At 47.8% G+C, this 8,400-nt stretch overlaps 1 pseudogene; it reads right to left on the bottom strand.

Moving 5' to 3' along the window:
- Positions 1-5,463: 5,463 nt before the first annotated feature.
- Positions 5,464-8,333, bottom strand: LOC148344860 (uncharacterized; annotated as a pseudogene).
- Positions 8,334-8,400: the final 67 nt, after the last annotated feature.

Raw genomic sequence — 8,400 nt, 5'->3', positions numbered from 1 at the left:
GTCTGGCCCCTATGATACAAAAAAGCACAAGTTCCGTTTCCTTATTTACCACCGGAAAAAGCACCAACTTCCGGTTATTGATCTACTAGCATTGCTATCACATCTAAACTTTTCAAATATACACGCAGTTGCTAAAACAAAAGAAAATTAGCATATTAACTGGATTTATGTTTTTATTATTGCTTCTTAGTCACGTTCAAAGCATCATAACTGCTGTTTCTTTTTATATGATGAATTATTGTGAAACGTTTGTCTCACGGTAATTCCTCGGTTTCCGCATTATTTTCCAAAAAGGTCACGCGGTTGCAGAAACAGTTTAGCGTAATCAAGTCAATAGTCTATTATACATTGAAATACCTTAATCATGACAATATATTGTTAAAAATAACTTAGTCAAATTATAATTTTAAAATCATCTTTCCATTTTATTGCATATCTGTATTAATTAGGGAGACTGTAGCGAGCAGAGACGGGAGTCGTAGGCGGAGTGTCAAACAAAGGTGCCAACGAAAGCTGCTTTAATGACATTTAAACTTGCAATAACAAAACAAACACGAGAGTGGCTCGAGCCGGCCGAATTAAGAGTCCCCCTAGGAACTCGCTAACTAAATAATGGTTCCGTGGGTGAATTATGTAAAACCCACTACACAAGCCCCCCCAGAATTCACCCATAGTCAAAGTCTCTGTGCCTGGTTGGGACGCTGACCCGGCCACTACGGGTACAAGGAGCTGGAACAGCGGGGGGCTGAGAGCTTGTGGACTCAGTTGGAGAGCCCACAGGTGCTGGGGGCGGAGGGTCGTGCCGCAGTAGGACGGCCGCGCCGTGGGGCTTGGGCCAGTTCCAATGGCTTGGACATATCCATGTGGGCAGGCTTAACCCTGTCCACGGAGACAGTCTCTGGCCTACCACCCATGTCCACGACCATGGTCTTGTCACCTTGCTGCAGGACCTTAAACGGTCCATCATAAGGAGGGCGCAATGGTCCGCGGTGGGCATCGTGGCGAATGAAGACAAAACCAGCCGAGCGCAGGTTGGAGGGAACCCGTGAAACTGGCCTGCCGTGTCGCGATGTGGGGATAGGCACAAACGCTCCCGCAGTGCCCTGCAAGATGGACTTTATTTCACCTGGCACCCGCAGCACTTGACCGTAAACCAACTCAGCTGAAGAGCACTGAAGGTCCTCTTTGGGAGCGGTCCTCAGTCCCAGCATGACCCAGGGTAACTTATCGACCCAGTCCCCATCGGTCAGGCTGGCGCGCAGGGCCGCTTTCATCGAGCGGTGGAACCGCTCGCACAACCCGTTAGCCTGGGGGTGGTAGGCAGTGGTGCGGTGAAGTTTGACTCCCAGGCTCTAGGCAACCGTGTTCCACACCTCGGAGGTGAACTGTGCGCCCCTGTCAGATAAGAGATCTGCAGGGGGTCCAAAACGGGCGACCCATGTGCCGATGAACGCCCGGGCCACATCTACAGCTGAGGTGGAAGTCAGCGGAACTGCTTCAGGCCAACGGGTCGTCCTGTCCACCATCGTCAGGAGGTAAGTAAAACCGTGTGAAGGGGGCAGTGGGCCCACCAGGTCAATGTTAACGTGGTCAAACTTCCGTTCGGGGATGGCGAATGTTACCAATGGGGCCTTGATGTGACGGTGCACTTTGGCACGTCAACCCAGTCCCGGACGTCCTTTCACATCCCTTTCCACACAAACTTCTGGGCCACTAGCTTAATGGATGCTTTCCTGCAAGGATGAGACAGGCCGTGTATTGCCTCAAATACAGCCCGACGGCAGGCAGCAGGGACAAGCGGCCTAGGCCAACCCATGGAGAGGTCACAACAAAGCTTGGCCCCTGAGTCTCCGACCGCAACCTCCTCCAGCCGCAAACCAGCGTCTGAGCTCTTGAGCGTTTGGACGCCGTTATCAGAAGCCTGGTCCACACTCATACTGGAATAATCAAGCCCCAATTGCACAGCGCTGATGGTTGCTCTGGACAGGCAATCCGCAACCACGTTGGACTTCCCAGCAATGTGCCTGATGTCAGTCGTGTATTCCGATATGAATGACAGCTGGCGCTGCTGGCGGGCGGACCACGGTTCAGACGTCTTGGACATGGAGAACGTAAGAGGCTTATGATCAACAAAGACGATGAACTCACGGCCCTCCAAGATGAAACGGAAGTGGCGAATCGCCAACCAGATGGCAAGTAGTTCTCTGTCGAATGCACTGTATTTACGTTTTCTGGGGACCAGCTGGCGACTAAAAAAGGCGAGTGGCTGCCAAGCATTGTCAACCCACTGCTCGAACACGGCACCCACTGCTAGGTCTGATGCGTCTGTAGTCAGTGCGACTGGGGCTCCGGGGGCTGGGTGAGCTAGCATGGCTGCCTGGCACAGCGCGGTTTTTGTGTCCTCGAATGCCTTGGTCCTCTCAGCGGTCCATTCAACAGCTTGATTGGGTGACCTACCCTTGAGGGCCTCGTAGAGTGGGCGCATGACATCAGCGGCTCGGCGAATAAACCTATGGTAGAATGTCACCATGCCGAGAAACTCCCTGTGGCCCCATGCTGTTGGTGGCTGAGGAAAGGTGGAGACGGCCTCTACCTTAGACGGTAGGGGGGGAAGCCCCATCCTTGGTGATGAGATGCCCAAAGAAGTGGATGGAGGGTACGCCAAAAACACATTTCGCGGGATTTATAATCAGGCCATGCTGACTGAGCTTGGTGAAGAGGTCTCTGAGGTGCTCCAAGTGTTCCTCTTCTGAGGAGCTGGCAACAAGGACGTCGTCCAGGTAGACGAACACAAAAGGCATGTCCCTGAGCACTGAATCCATCAGCCTTTGGAAGGACTGAGCGGTATTTTTCAGTCCGAACGGCATCCTGAGAAATTCGAACAACCCAAATGGAGTTATCACGGCCGTCTTCGGTATATCTGAGGGATGCACTGGCAGTTGGTGGTATCCCCGAGAAGTTTGCCCGCCAGGTGTGCAGAGAAGTCTTGAATGTGCGGGACTGGGTAACGGTTGGGCGTGGTAGCCTCGTTAAGGCGGCGATAGTCCCCGCATGAGCGCCAGCCACCGCCTGGTTTCGGGACCATGTGTAGTGGAGAGGCCCAGGGGCTGTCTGATCGGCGAATGATGCCGAGACGTTCCATGTCAGCAAATTCGGATTTAGCAGCTGCCAGTCTGTCTGGATTGAGTCGTCGGGCCCTGGCATGAACAGGGGGCCCCTTGGTTTCAATGTGGTGCTCAACCCCATGTCTGGTCGTGGAAGCTGAGAAGGTGGGCTTCGCCAGACTGGGGAACTCAGCGAGGAGCCGGTGGTAAATATCACCGTCCAAGAGAGAGCTGGACAGACCCTCAAAAATCCCTTTGTCGCGGACACACGCGAGAGAGGAGAAATTCAATGCGTCAACGAGGCGGCCATTTTTCACATCGACAAGTAATCCATTGGCACACAGAAAATCTGCACCAAAAAGAGGAAAAGCAATATCCGCAGTGACAAAGTCCCATGTAAACTGCTGACCCCCAAAACACACGTCCACTGTCCGTGTCCCGTATGTGCGGATGGGGGTGTCATTGGCAGAAGTTAATGGAGGTCCACTCACGGCCGCTACAGAGTGCAGGCCTTGAAGTTTCCCGTCGCGTTGGAGGTGCAAGGGGGACGGCACTTCTTGGCCCTGGGCCCAAAACGTGCATGGTAGTAACACAGACCTGTCAGTGGCCGCGCGTGCCTTGCTGGCTGGGGGCGTCGCACTTGATGGTGTGTAGGTGCGTGTAGGGGGCCAGCACCTCATGTGTGTATCTATGTGTGGCCAGGAAAAACCGGTCCGCTTCCTCTGCCAGTGCACGCGGATCTGTAATGGTTGTATTCGCAAGCGCCGTCTGGACATGCGGCGGCATGTGACGCAGAAAAAGTTCAGTGAAAAGAAAATTAGGCAAGCAAGTTTAACATCATTTCCATGTGATCCGATGGCTTACTGTCTCCTAAGCCCTGAATAGCAAGGAGGCGTCGAGCACGCTCAGAATGCAACAGTTCAAAGATTCTGAGGAGATATGCCTTCAGTCCCTTATATTTATCCAGTTCAGGAGGGGATGTGATGAAGCTCACCGCTCTGGCTGCAGTTGAGCTCCCCGGAGCAGACACCACGTGGTAATAGCGAGAGTCATCATCAGTGATCCCGAGCAGGGCGAATTGAGTCTCTGCTTGTGCGAACCATGTTAACGCCGATGACTCCCAGAACTCGGGGAGCTTGAGAACGGGCGCGTATGCCATGACGGTATGCTCAGTATTATGCACGGCCTCGGAAACTTCCACGAGACTAATGTCGGGGTCACCAATGTCGCTAGCAGAGACGGGAGTCGTAGGCGGAGTGTCAAACAAGGTGCCAACGAAAGCTGCTTTAATGACATTTAAACTTGCAATAACAAAACAAACACGAGAGTAGCTCGAGCCGGCCGAATTAAGAGTCCCCCTAGGAACTCGCTGACTAAACAATGGTTCCGTGGGTGAATTAAATTTACAGGTGGTAAATGCGGCCAAACCGACAACTTGCCAGTTCGACCCGCTCCCAGGTTCACTTATTAAAAGTCTTTTTGGCGTCCTTGGACCTTCAGTTCTAAATATTATAAACATATCACTCTCCTCAGGTGTAGTTCCAGCAGCTTTTAAGTCCGCCGTTATTAAACCCACACTGAAACGACCCAACCTTGATCCAGAAATATTAAGTAATTACAGACCTGTGTCAAACCTACCTTTCCTCTCTAAAGCAAGGTTCTCTTAGTATTGTACAAAATCATACATGGACTTGCTCCCTCTTATCTTTCAGATCTGATCTGCCACTATGTCCCGGTCCGAAGCCTACGATCTGAGAGTGCTGGTCTTCTGATGATCCCGAGAGCAAAGAAGTGTTCTGCTGGTTCGAGAGCGTTCTCCATCCGGGCACCGGTGCTGTGGAATGCTCTTCCCCCTGAGATCCGATCTGCAACCTCAGTGGAAATGTTTAAATCTAAACTTAAAATTCACTTCTACTCCATAGCATATGAATAATAACCTACTCTTCTCGTCGGCTGAAAAATAGTCTGTGTAATATAGTGTAATAATCTGTGAAGCCCTTTGAGACTCTCTGTTATTTAGGGCTATACAAATAAAAATGACTTGAAAATGACTTGAATTATGTACAGTAAAACCCACTACAAGACCAACTACTTTACTTAACACTTTGTCACCTTCGTGTGGAGATAGAAAACGGCATTTGGTGTTAATAACCATATTCAAGCACTCTTTAATTTTTCCAATATCAAACTTTTTTTGAAAAAGCCACTCGGGAGCAATTAACAGCCACATGCCGCTGCAGGCAAGTTTGTTGAACAATTTTCCTCTGCCTCTTGGTTCGCCTGTCCCTCTGCGCGAAGGCTCTTAACTTCCTCATAGTCCTCCTCGGTTTCTGCCACACTGTGTATTCTTTTTGATTGTTTATCTGACGTTTTGCATCTGGAAGCAAAGTGGTTGTTTTTCTTGCATTTGCTGCAGACATTCCCATGAGCAGGACAGCTCTTTTCTCCACTCATCTTGTTTCCTACAGTACCTGCAGTTCTCAATTACCTTCGCCCCTGCGCTCCAATAATTTTTCTTAACTGCATGCACTTCTTCACCTACTTGTCTCTCGATTGTCTTCACATTTCCCTTCCATAGATCCGCTGCTCTGCATAGTTCGATGCTTCTTCCCAACATCAGATCTGCCTCGGGCAGCAAGCGCTCTCTCACGTGCGAGTCCTGGATTCCGCACACTATTTTATCCCTAATCAGAGTCTTTTCCAGCACAAAAGCTGCAAGTATCCGCAAGAACTCTTAAGTCAGTAACGTTCTTGTCAATCGTTTCATCGGCGTTCTGGTTTCTGGAGAAAAACCTGTATCTCTCAACCGTTTCATTTGGTTTAGGATTACAGTGTTTGTCGAACAGCGCTATTAGCTTGACCAAAGTTTCCTCCCTCTGCTCTACTGGTCTGAGTGTAGTTCCCAGCGTTTTTTCCCAGTTCCCTGCCGGTTTCTCCAATCAAGTATTTGAACACTTTTACCTTTATTTTGTCGTCTGACTCCACCAAAGTTATGTCCACATACAATGAAAAACCCATCTTTCCACGTCATCCATGTTTTCGCCAGGCAGTTGGAATGCCTATCCAATGTGGCGGGAGGTTTCCATCGTCTTTTCACGTTTGTTTACGTTGTCCTCCGCTTCTTCTTTTCTCTCACTTTCTTCATTCGACATCCGTTAGCATTAATAAGTTCGATAATACCGCTGCCACCATGGTTTACGTTAGATATTCAGGGTTGGGTAGGGTTACTTTAACTTGATTACTTTCAATGACTTTTGGATGACTCCAATACCAAATATGCTAATAAAAGACAAACACAGCGTTTTTCCCAGTTCCATGCCGGTTTCTCCAATCAAGTATTTGAACACTTGATTTTTCAATTAAATTTTTAAAATCATATTTCCATTTTATTGCGTATGTTACCGCCGTGTACCCGTCCCACCAAAGATCCACATTCACGCTAGACTGGATGATGAGGCTTTTATTACAGTTGCTGCAAAGTGTCACACGACATATCCACAACATGTGGTTAGCACCTCCGCTGGCTTTCAACACGTTAGCAGCGCGCTGTAGACTGCCCTAAAACATCGAATAGTTTTCTTTTCAGTTTACATAAAACACATTTTAGAATATCAACCATCACAATACATTTTAACAAGAGATCACAAACTAACTTAAATGGCGACAGAAACTTAAATGTAAATGCAAAAAAATGAAATCATCTCAGACACAGTGACCGTTGCTATTATCACCAGTACCTGTGTGACACTGAGCTCTGGCCTGTTTCAGGAATCATGGCCCGGAGGAAAAAGGCTTCTCACCAGTGTGGATTCTCAAGTGGTGTTTTAAGGTTTTCTTCAAGGTGAACTTTTCACCACAAAATGAGCAGGAAAAAGGCTTCTCACCAGTTCATCAGCTTTCCTGGAAACTTCAGTGTGTACGTTGCAAGGTTGACTCCCCTCACCCCCCACCCATCTAGCCGCACCGGGAGAAACATACATCGTAACAGTGTTGTTTTCCAAAAAGACACACGGTCGTCAGAAACAGTTTACAGAAGTCAATCGCCTATTATACATTGAAATACCTTAAACATGACAATATATTGTCACCGTACTGCATTACGGTGTGGTATGCTGGGTGCACAGCAGCAGACGGGAAAACGCTCCAGAGGGTCATCAAAACAGCCCAGAAAATCGTCGGTTGCTCTCTGCCCAGTCTGAAGGACATTGCCTGCTCTCGCTACCTCAGCAGAGCAGAAAACATCATCGAGGACTTTTCTCACCCCGGCCCCCACTTCTTCGATCTGCTGCCTTCCGGCAGGCGCTACGGGTCACACAAAACAAAAAGAAACAGACTCAGAGACAGTTTCTTCCCCAGAGCCATTACCACCCCAAACAGACACCGCACAAAAAACTGAAAAACTCTAGCAAAAATACTACCTCATACGAACGTAAAATGGTACTCGTGTCTATGTTTACTGCTCAGATTGCACAATGTTGACTATTTTTGCACCAAATGCATAATTGCACAAACCCTGACGATACCAAACTGTAACATCCTACATGCCCACATTTCTTGTGTAAATATTGTGTAAACTATAACTATAACCTTATCCTCCTTGTTTTATAACCTTATCTTCTTGGTGTTTTTACCTCACTGTGACTGTGTGAACCTGGAGTAGCATGCCCAATTTCGTTGTCAAAATACGTTTACCCATTTTGTAACAATGACAATAAAGGTATATTCTATTCTATTAAAAACAACTTACTCTCGGATTAAAATGTTTAAATCATATTTCCATTTTATTGTGTTATGTTAACAAGAGATCACACAGTGGTTTTACCGTTTACAATGAACTCAACATATTTTTTCTTTAATCTGAAATATAACCAACATCATCCTTTTTATATATATGAGAAAATAGGAATAATTACAATAACTAGTGTAAAAAGGGGAACAATTTATCTGCAATGAGTCGCACAACATATCCACAACATGTGGTTAGCACCTCTGCTGGCTTTCAACACTATAAGGGGAATTAGCATTTTAGTACAACAAAACTAACTTAAATGGCGACAGAAACAAAACGAAATCAAATCCAAACACCCTAACGACATCAACTTCACCACTGTGCATGTTGAGAGATCTGTCAACTGTGGTGTTAATGTTTACGATTAACTTTTTGCGGAGCACCCAAAGATCGTGGCTTACCTTTAGCAGCGCGCTGTAGGCTGCGCACAATATCCGCATTCTGCTCATAAAATCAAATGCCAAACCAAACCTTACCCCATACCAGCAGGTGACACTGTTGGACTCC

The sequence above is a fragment of the Urocampus carinirostris genome, unplaced genomic scaffold, assembly GCF_059441175.1.
Source record: "Urocampus carinirostris isolate Australia breed hairy pipefish unplaced genomic scaffold, RoL_Ucar_1.0 HiC_scaffold_238, whole genome shotgun sequence".
Taxonomy (NCBI): Eukaryota; Metazoa; Chordata; class Actinopteri; order Syngnathiformes; family Syngnathidae; genus Urocampus; species Urocampus carinirostris.
The sequence above is the reverse complement of the archived record's forward strand: the minus strand, read 5'-3'. Positions and strand labels throughout refer to the sequence as shown.